An 8,490-nucleotide genomic window follows, 5' to 3' on the forward strand; every position below is an offset into this window, starting at 1 on the left:
GGAAGACCTTGAAGAGTGGGGGGACACAAGCTGAGTCTTGGAAGATAAGCAGGGATGGTCCCGAGAGAGAAAGGGGAGGGGGTTCCCTACACAGGATCGTCAATCATTCCCAGGGGTTTTGATGTTCCTGGTCCCCCTGGGGACTGCTAATACAACAGTTTACAATGATAAGTAAGTTACACCCTCCAAAACCCTTCCCTAGGATGCCGAGAGTTACTGCCAGGGCTGGCTCAGTGTAGCCAGTGTTTGGACATTGGGTGGCTGTGGCAGCTTCTGCCATCATCTGTGTCAGCCAACCCCACGGGAAAACCCTCCCCGGTCCATCTCACTCTACAGAGACCTCCGAGCTCCCGCTGTGTGAAGGGCCTGTGCACTCCGGGTCACCGCAGGCTGGGTTAATGGCAGTTCTTCTTAGAAGAGAAGCAAGTGAATCCCCGTGGGCTTTCCGCCCACTCGTGCGCTCTTGCCCACACTCTTCCTTAGTCCTCTTTTCTTTCCCCCTGGGGTGTTGAAAGCCTTCTCTTCCCCCCTGTGCTCCCTGAGCACAGTGACTCCCTCCTCCTGTCTCCTAAAATAGTGGATGATGAGGCTGGCAGCTGCGGAACCCAGCCCTACTTACAGGAATCGGGGAGAGTCCTGAGGATGGCGCGAAGATGGGAGGTCAGTATGCGTCCCCACATCTGCAGGCCATCTGTTTCGCCTGCAGTCGGTTGGGGATTTCTTCTTCCCTTCACACAAACTACAAAACTAACTTGTCTGTGCTGTCAGTCACCCAATCTCCCAACAGGTTCAGATCCTCTACCAACCAGACACCCTTCAGTTACCTGCTGCTACTGGGTTATGGGTACCAGAGAAGCTCAGGTGAGGTGGGGATGCTGCAGACTGTCCTCCAGAGCATCTCTCTGCTGAGAAAGGCCCTGGGCTTAGACATTCAGCCTCAGTACAGGGGTGTCCCATTATGTCCTTCAGTGTAGGGACCTGGCCAAAGCACACAGAGAGCTGCGGGCACATTCCCAAGGAGCTGCAGCATCTGAGGCAGAGGGAGAGGACCCTGATGGAGAGTGAGTGCAGCCAGACGGGTGGAGAGACTGAGAGTCCTGGGAGACCACACCACCTGGCAACAGTCATTCCAAAAGGAGCGATGCCTCCAACAGTGGCGCCTGCCCCAAGGTCCACGAGACAAGACCTCAGGAGGCTGCTAACGAGCTCAGCAAGAGCAGCTGTGCTGCGGCGGTGTAGGCGACAGCCAGAATACAGCGACTCAGAGAGGGTTGACGGGGGCAATGGTTGTACCATGGGAATTTACTTAATGCCACTGAACTGCACACTTAAAATGAGAAAGTCTGTGTTACATATATTTTACCAAAGAAAATGAATACGACAGCCCAGACTGGGGCAGCTAGAATGTAAATGGGAGGTTAGGATGGAGATGGGAGAGGTGTGATGCCATGAATTTCTGTTTCAAGACAAGAGTGACTCGAGCATGTTCATTGACCAAGTGTTTGGAGCTGCTAAGAATGCATGTCAAGAGGCAAAATGGGGGAAATGAAGCCACGGCCAGGTGGAGTGGCTGGCAAGGAATGGGACCCGCCCTATCCACTGAAACCAGAGCGGGAGGGAGGAAGGTGCGGAGGGAAGGTGACAGCCCTGAGGGGTGAGGAAGGCGAGCAGGATGTCTAGGGGCAGCCAGTGTGGCGGACCAGCTCGGGAGGGCCGCTGTAGGGCGGAGGAAGGTGCTCGCCTAGAGACCTGAGAAAGGCCCCGTAGCTTTTGCAGTGAGTTTGTCAAGTAACAAAAAGGAACAAGAAAATGCTTTTTCCGGTGTATCTTCAGCTCTCTAGGCGAGTGTCTCCAAGAACCTCAGGCCAGCTTTGCAGGGAAGAAGTCCACGGAATGTCGGCAGGACTCCNACTTAAAATGAGAAAGTCTGTGTTACATATATTTTACCAAAGAAAATGAATACGACAGCCCAGACTGGGGCAGCTAGAATGTAAATGGGAGGTTAGGATGGAGATGGGAGAGGTGTGATGCCATGAATTTCTGTTTCAAGACAAGAGTGACTCGAGCATGTTCATTGACCAAGTGTTTGGAGCTGCTAAGAATGCATGTCAAGAGGCAAAATGGGGGAAATGAAGCCACGGCCAGGTGGAGTGGCTGGCAAGGAACGGGACCCGCCCTATCCACTGAAACCAGAGCGGGAGGGAGGAAGGTGCGGAGGGAAGGTGACAGCCCTGAGGGGTGAGGAAGGCGAGCAGGATGTCTAGGGGCGGCCGGTGTGGCGGACCAGCTCGGGAGGGCCGCTGTGGGGCGGAGGAAGGTGCTCGCCTAGAGACCTGAGAAAGGCCCCGTAGCTTTTGCAGTGAGTTTGTCAAGTAACAAAAGGGAACAAGAAAATGCTTTTTCCGGTGTATCTTTTGTCTGCTCTCGGTCACTAGCTCTCAGCTGTGAACTGGTCATCCTGACTCTGGCTCCGCAGGAAGGAACCCAGACAAATGCTGCTCACTCTCTAGGCGAGTGTCTCCAGGAACCTCAGGCCAGCTTTGCAGGGAAGAAGTCCACAGAATGTCGGCAGGACTCCCAGGCTCAGCTTTGGTCCACCAGACACGGGCCTGAGGACAAGCCAGGAGGTGCGGGCAGCACCTCCAGCAGACCTGCTGGGAACAAGAGGCTTTGCCATCCCTGGGCGCCATCGCTTGGGCTTCCCGTTCAATCAGGGAGAGCAACACACACACACGCACCAGACGAGTATCAGGATTCGCCTTGTGTTCCTGCTTTTCCTCTTTCACTGTCACGTGGTGGTTACGATGGCTGGTGTTGTTGTTATCATCCTCATCCTCATCGTTGTAGTCGAATTCAACCCAATGGGACTTGGAGTCCAACATGGAGCACTCGTGCAACCCCAAAGCATTTTTATCTTGCCTGCCTCACGTGAAGTTTCTGTTTATAGGATTAACACCAGCTGAGGTCTGAAGGCCTCCTCGGGCCCACCTGACTACCTTCGGGCATCCTGCTGCGGCGTGCCACCCACAGCGGCGAGGGCCCTTCTGGGATGCAGACGGCAGGGCCTTGGAGAGTCTGGCGGGTGGGCGGTCTGGAGAAGCCTCTAATGAAAGCTCCTCAGACCGGCAGCCACGAGCTCCTAACCTGTGCTCCCTGGTGTCTGAACACGGCTCCAACCCCAGACCTCGGGTTAGGCTCCAAGGGCCAGAAAACCCAAGAAAGGAGAGTGAGAGGCTAAGGGCTCTGCTCTGAGGGCGGATAGAGGGGTTAGTCTAGAGGAGTAGGCGGGGCCTGGCTCATGGACGCCCCAGTTCTTCAGACTGCGGCATCTGATCTAGCCCAAGAGAGGAGCAAAGGGAAAAAGAAATGCTAGGCAGCGAGAGCCGTCATCAGGTCCTGGGTTCCACCAGCCGCACTAAGCTCCTGAGAAAAGGAAGCTAAGTGCCCCATGCCAGGGGGTCTCCTCAGGGAATTATGCCACATCCCTGGGGCTCCTTGGAAGACCCAATGTGACCTGCGGCTGAGCTGTGAAGTTGAGACCTGGACACGCCCCTCCTTGTTTCCCCACAACTCTCAGAACCGCCCGTGAGGCTCCTACACTAAAAGTTCCTCTGTGTGGAACAATGCCTGGTGAGAAATGTGCATTCATTCCATTAATATTTGTATTGAATTCTCACTTTCACCTACTTAAAACACAAGGCCCCTAAAGACCCTGAACTCTGAGTACCCCTCAGAGACGGCTTTCACGTGGGGAGTGAGTTTTAGCTCTCTGTCTGATAGGCAGGGAGCCAAGGCTATGTGGTGGCGGTGGAGCGGTGGGCAGGGAGCGCAGAACAAGACGGGGCCTCATCTACCAAGTTCAACGACCTGATGAGCTTCTCACAGGGAAAATCTCTTTGACCTCATAGAAGACTCCAGAGGACTTTCCTCTGGAAAGTGGTCTCCAGAGGTTGAGACCACTTTCCACTCTGGCTTTGCAGAGGCCGTGGTGAGTGTCCCTGGAGCCGGGATTCCAACTCAGGATGCCCTGGTTCCAAGGCATGGGATCTCCTGGATCTTCTTCTCTCCTATCTCTTCCTACACAATGGCACCTGGGACAACTGGTTGTTTGGGGCGATACACGTCCCCATGGAATGTGCTTGGGGTGGGGGAGGTGCTGGAATTAAAAGGTCTGCAGAAATGAAGAGGGTGGAAATCAAGCCAGATAGATCCTTGCCCTTCAGGGGTTTTTTTTTTTTTCTTTTTCCCTAGAGGAAGGGTCCAGCAGAATCCAGGGGCCAGAGATCACTCTTTTCAGAGAAGCTATTGGCCTCCTGGGTGCACTTTGCTTATATTGTGAGGAAGAGGGGGGATGAAGCTCAGGCAGTTGGAGAAAAGAAGAGCTCCGCCTTCAGAGTAGCTGAATGTTTCTGAGACATCTTAGAGAGGAAGAGAAATTGGATACAGGGGGAAAAAAGACTTAGTAAATGAAATGAATAGCTTTCATATGGAAGGTATAGAAGAATAAGGTCAGAAGGGAGGACTGAAAAAAGAAAAATATAAACAAAATATTAAACATGAAGAGACATTATATGAAGATGCTAACAATGAAGAAATGCACAAGAGATACAACTTTGGAGAACATCTAGCCTCTACTTTCGATTTTCTCCAGCTCCTCTGAGCTCTAAGCCTTTTTGTCAAGCCATAACTGAGGAGGGTCATCCAGGCTTTCTTGAGAATGTGCCTTTAAGGAAGCTCATGCCACTGAGATATGTTGCAGATTTAGCCTGACTTCAGATTGTTGCAGATGGAGTCGAGTTTAGCCTGACTTCACCACTTCAGACCAGACCTTTCCATCCACTGCTTAATAAATGCACATGAATTCATGTCATATTTCTGCCTTGTGATTTACAGCCTTGTGACTGTAGGCAAGTTTATTTAAACTTTCTGGATCTTAAGCTCTTCATCAATAAAATGGATCTAAAAACTAACTTACATAATCACTGTAGCAGCTACATTAAATAAGATAATGTTATAAATATCTTAGTGATACACCTGGCACAGAGTAAACCCTTAATAAATGTGGCCATTCTACCTACCCATCTGGATTTCTCGCATTTAATTATGTTTCCTGGAGCAAAGTATCAGACAGCTTAAAAATGAGAGTCAACTTGAAAACCAGGCAACAGCCAGTCAGCATCTACAGACATTCAGCCATGCTCCCTCACCGTGGTTTAACGAATCTTAAGGTGGCCTGAAAAACAGATCCCACCATCCCTATCGCCCACCACAACTAAATAATGTTTAGGTTATTGTTTTAGCACATACTTTCTTGACATGGGACTCTGGGCCTGTGAATGTCATACTGCAGTCAAAATATGAATGGATCCTGGCTTGTCTCTCAACCGAATGTGGTGAATGGTTGGGAGGTAGCATAGCTCCCTCTGGGCTCCAGTTTCACGGCCACTGAGTTGTCACAGTGGTACGGTGTGCAGGGTGGGTTTGGGTTGAAGGTGCAAAGAACTGAGGATGAACTCTTCATTCAATAGCACTTACAGGGATGACAGCAAAGTGTTCATAGCACAGACATTAAAGTCAGTTCTTTGCTGTTCTTTGTATTTTTATTGGGGAAAATGGTTTTCCTGGAGTGATTGCTCCTCTAAAATGATGATGGAAATTAGAAGGGAAATATACATTTTTACTTTGCATTTAAATACGCATGCAATGTGCAGTATGCATATACACATAATGTGCTTTATGTCTACAAAATATATTACATATTGTATATCTACATAAAATATTATGTATGTCTAAAATATTACAAATATTTCATTTCAACTATGGCAAAGCCCCTAATGCTTACCACATGGTCCTACCAGCCTACTTCTGGTCAGTGGATTCTGGCCAGTGGATTCTGGCCAGAAATGATACTTGGACCTTTCAAACCTAATCTCAGAACAGCAGATGTGATTGTTTTGGCCTTCTCTCTTCCTCTGCATTGGTGAGTGCGGGGTGCTCCAAATGGGTGTAGCCACATGAGGGTGAAGCACCCATTAGCTGGATGCCAAGAGCAGAGCCCCTTGCGCCCCCCTCCTTGCTGACTCACAGTGGACAGGGAGCTCCAGGGACCAACTTTTGCTGTGTTAAGCCACTGGGGTCCTGCAATTAATTTAGCACAGTAAATCCTACCCTTTCCTGGCTGACACAATAATTACACCTTGGAATCCTCTAACCAAGCCTCATGGAGAGCTTTAAATTCAAGTCAAGAGCAGCAATCTTTAGGAGCAGTGATCAAATTCTATTATTCTTTTCTCAAATGGATGCGAAAATCAAGTAATAATTCAATTTCATTAAAAATATTTAAAGATTTTCCTGTTCCATCTGAATTATTTTGTTTAAAATTCCAAACTCTTTCACCTAGATGAGGTTTAATGCTTCCAAGTCTCCAAAATGTCTCTAATTTCTCGACTGTCCTTCAAGCAAGGGATTTTCCATAACAACTAAGGATATTTGCAAATCTAGTTTTCTAGTATGAGAAGGCGGAGAGAGGCCTGGGAGCTGTGTTTCACCTGTGTTACAGAAAGTGTACACTGGATATATTTGTGACATTAGGATAGTTAAGCCCATGTTTGTAATGTAAAAAAGAAATAAATGTAAGAATAAGAACAGAGCAGCACTCTGCCAACTACATGGATTATGTGAGAGAAATTGAAACGGTGAAGCAAACATTTTTCACCATCCACCCACCTCGGCTGGATCCAAGTGATACAGGAGGAGGCGAACACACTTCAGTGGTTTGAGTTCAAGACTATGAACGTGAGAATAATGGCCTGCTTGCTGAGTTCCTTACTTCATAGGGGTTTTATGAGGGTGGAACAACTTTGAGGCTGACAAATGCGTAAGTGCTAAGCATTATTGTCTGAAATCATTACTACATCAAATGCTTGTGTAATCAAGTATTATTACTGGAAGCTCTGCAAGAAAAGCTAATCTTTGGAGGTTTTCAGCTCTCTTTGCAGAACAAAGAGGCATGGGTGTCATCTATCCTAAGTACTTCAGACATGTGGATCATGAGTATTCAGACAGTGAGCAAGTATTTCTCATATGCCCATATTTCAACTAATAAGAACTTTGTATTTATTGGCATCACCCAAAAAGCAATATGGTACTTTGGCAAGGAAAACATATATAGGGTTTAGATTCTAGAATAAGGTGAAACTAACATGGAACCTACCCAAACATTTTCAGCTGAGATTAAACCCCTCCTGGCTATTTGAATAAATTGCTCTTTAAGTAATTAAAACTGTAGCCTGTGGTCTTTAGTAAATTCTAGTAATTTCTCTGTAGTCAGTCTCAAATATGTTCTGGCTGGCTTCCTTCCAAAGAGCACACCTGTGTGTTAGTTGAACAATGTCTTACTGAAAGATGAAATTAACTAATTTTGTTTGATTTGGATCTTGGTTGAAAGTCTGAAGTTAGATATTTATATGCAGAGCCACATAAAGAATACTAGCTTAAATTATTCCACCAGGGACTATAATAAGATTTCCATTTAGCTAATACAACATTGGAATATGCTTAGCTAATGAAAACGATTCATCTCTGTTTTTCTATCAAACACAAGAGTAGGAGGAGGGGCAAAGGACTATTATTTCAAGTATAGAACTTCTAGCATTTTAACTTTCTTCCCTTCCACGCTACATCCTTTTCCTAAATGTATTCCCTTTTGTTTCTGAACTTTGAAAAGGCTGTGATCTACTTTAACTCACAAAAACCCAATAAAACTTTGCTTTGACATAAAGTAATGGGTCTTTAATGTCTTTGATCCCCCTTTTCCATGTAAAAGAAAAGCCCAATGATCCCTATTAAGGGGATGGATAAAGTTCATTTCAATAACCATTTTCAGCTGAGATTAAATTTTATGAGGGCAACTCAAGTTTTCACTTTTACCCGTTAATTATATGGGATGTCACAAATGTTGGAAGATGGGATTTGTTTATATTTCCAATTTTTAACTCAATTACAGTTTTCACGGTATACAGAATTAACACACAGCTGAACAGGGGTGCCAACATCCACCCTTCCACCACCTCAAGGGTGCGGGTATGTGCCGTGAGAATCTGGTGCCATTTACAACCGTGCTAGTTTCTGTATACTCGTATTTTCCAATGAGACTGCCCCAGAATGGCCCCAGAATGGCCTCCAAGGAGCCCCCTTACTGTCAGAACATGCAAATTCTCCTGGCATGTGGGCTTCAGTGGACCTTAATCAGAAGGAATGCTGCTGATTTCCCCAGCCAGACTGTCTGGGGCCCAACACGAGAGACCTGGTCAAGATTGCGAGACAGAGTTCAGTTTAAGAAGGAAGGCTTTTCATTGCACGTAATGTGCCTCCTCTATCACATCCAAATGCTTTGCAAACTGCCTTGGGGATAGCAAGGAATGGTTGCAATTAAAAATATATATATTCAATTGTACAGTAAAAAAAAATAGAGAAACAAATAAATAAATA

The sequence above is a fragment of the Sturnira hondurensis genome, unplaced genomic scaffold (assembly GCF_014824575.4).
Source record: "Sturnira hondurensis isolate 20B ecotype Veracruz unplaced genomic scaffold, ASM1482457v3 Scaffold0022319, whole genome shotgun sequence".
Taxonomy (NCBI): Eukaryota; Metazoa; Chordata; class Mammalia; order Chiroptera; family Phyllostomidae; genus Sturnira; species Sturnira hondurensis.